Source organism: Dryobates pubescens, chromosome 21 (genome assembly GCF_014839835.1).
Source record: "Dryobates pubescens isolate bDryPub1 chromosome 21, bDryPub1.pri, whole genome shotgun sequence".
NCBI classification, from domain to species: Eukaryota; Metazoa; Chordata; class Aves; order Piciformes; family Picidae; genus Dryobates; species Dryobates pubescens.
In genome coordinates, this window is record NC_071632.1 from 8,698,352 (window position 1) to 8,700,737 (window position 2,386).

Sequence of the window (2,386 nt, forward strand, 5' to 3'; positions counted from 1 at the left end):
TTCTCATTTTCTCACTGGCTCCCTCAGCTTTTGCCACATCACCTGTACTTATGCAGTGCCCTTGTGTGGATGAGCAGTAAACGGTCCACCCTTCATCTCTTTCACCATTTCCCACAGGGAAATCCACTTCAAAACTGCAAAGTCTTTGACAAAATAGCCATAATATCACATTTACTTAGTCTTTTCCATTTCTGTATGCCACAGTTTCCAGTTTTCCTGACAACAGATATTTGGATTCTCTGATGCACTGGGGCCTACAAAGCTGCCTCCAGTAGCATTCTTGAGGTCCCAGATATCTTTACACATCCCTGGTGGTCTAGTGGTTAGGATTCGGCGCTCTCACCGCCGCGGCCCGGGTTCGATTCCCGGTCAGGGAAACTACTTTTCTGGGCCTCCTCAGTTTAGGAAAGATGTTGACTTGCTGGAAAGTGTCCACAGAAGGGCAACAAAGCTGGGGAGGGGATTGGAGCACAGCCCTATGAGGAGAGGCTGAGGGAGCTGGGGTTGCTTAGACTGGAGAAGAGGAGGCTCAGAGATGACCTTATTGCTATCTACAGCTACCTGAATGGAAGTTGTAGCTAGCTGGGGGAGGTTTAGGCTGGATGTCAGGAAAAAGCTCTTCATCGAACGAGTGATTGGCCATTGGAGTCACCATCACTGGAGGTGTTTAGGAACAGACTGGATGGGGCACTTGGTGCCATGGTTTAGTCGATTAGATAGTGTGGGATGATTAGTTGGATTTGATGATCTCAAAGGTCTTTTCCAACATGGTTTATTCTATTCTATTCTATTCTATTCTATTCTATTCTATTCTATTCTATTCTAATTAACTAGGACCTCAGAGTCAAGACTAATCTTTGCCCTGCTTCATATGCATTGGATTCCTTATGCTAGGGGGGAAAAAAATCTGAGTATTTCAGAAGTAAGCTGAGGTCATTCTTTGCAAAGTATGCCTTTAATTTAAAAACCACTTTTCTGGCTATTACTTTGAACAGCTCACAGGTATAGCAGGAGTTAGTTCTCTCACTCCAGAAGGCAAACAGCTTTCTTGATTGTTAAAACTCAAAGGTTAGGAATCCTTGTAAAAGCTGGGATTCATTCATTCATTTGGTGTTTCTAACACATCTTTTTCCTTGCAAAAACATGTTTTTTTAATTTCCTTTCCACTGACACAAAGTCATTAGTATTTGCTCATGAAAAACTATTTAGCAAAGATTAAGTCTCTGGAATTCATGAAGGATCTGGTTATGAGGGATCAAGTTTAATATCAACGAGATGAAAAGTTTACCAAGAACTGATTCTAGTTATTTCTGCCGTAGCTTTGTAAAAGAAAGAGGATGAAAGGCCAAATTCTCAACTGTTATAGATTGGCCTTGCTTCACAGACTGAAATGGAGATGCATTCCAATGAACACCAGCTGAATATCTGGCTTTGAGATCATCAAAGCTAGTGTGTATTAACCCCATGTGGTTATTGGCCACACATTTCCCACTATGATGTGCCGATGTGAATATATTAAATATCCTGTTGGGAAATTAACTATTCATATTATTGAGAGACATTAATCCTTACAATATAAGCAATTTCCCAGATGGAGGTACAGAAAAAAAGGAAAGGTGGGGGGGGGAAGCTTGTGAATTGGAAAGTACACTAAGGCTCTAATGCAGTGTGCCCCAAAGTTTCACCAGCTGGGATGTAGACTTAGTTGGAAGGGTATCTTGACTTTAATTAGAGGTGATGGGTGCACACTTTATGAATTAGTTTTCAGTAGTGTGTCTGAAAGCAAAGTTAGCTAAAATCAAACCTGTGTTTCGTAGCACCAGAAATGTGCATTACCATACTGAATATGAGAGCAGAAGCAGATGAATTCTCCCTGGTTAATGCCTGTGGAGGACTGCGAGTATGAGATTCAAATATATTAAAAACCTTGGTGGCCTCCATAAGGGAAAATAAATGACATATGAGAAGAGAAATGGAAAAGAAAATGGGTGTATTTGCTTTTGCTGTTCTTCCTTTTTCTTATTGCATATTTATTTCCTTCTCAGATAATCAAAAGAAAACTATATATAGCTTAGAGCAAACTTTATGACAAAAGGAACTTGATTTGATGTTGTCTTTATTACCAGCAGCTTTTTAAAAGTAGCCTTGAATATCATAAACTAATACTATGAAAGAATTTGAAATAATGCAAAGACATTTACTTATTGCTATCCATGGGGAGTTTAGTATTTGTTTTATTATTTTATTTGTTTTATTCTTCATGTTGAAATTATATTGGTGCCTTGATATCAGCTGAGGGGTGAGATGTAGTTTCCAATATTACAGTGAAAACCCATGATAGCTTCAAGAGAAAGCTGGATAAACTGATAATTCAACAATTCCCTAT

At 39.3% G+C, this 2,386-nt stretch overlaps 1 non-coding gene across 1 annotated transcript; it reads left to right on the top strand.

The window, feature by feature from the left end:
* The first annotated feature begins 305 nt into the window (after nucleotides 1-305).
* TRNAE-CUC (transfer RNA glutamic acid (anticodon CUC)) lies at nucleotides 306-377 on the top strand. The gene has a single exon. It is a non-coding gene; the product is annotated as a tRNA-Glu (tRNA).
* Nucleotides 378-2,386: the final 2,009 nt, after the last annotated feature.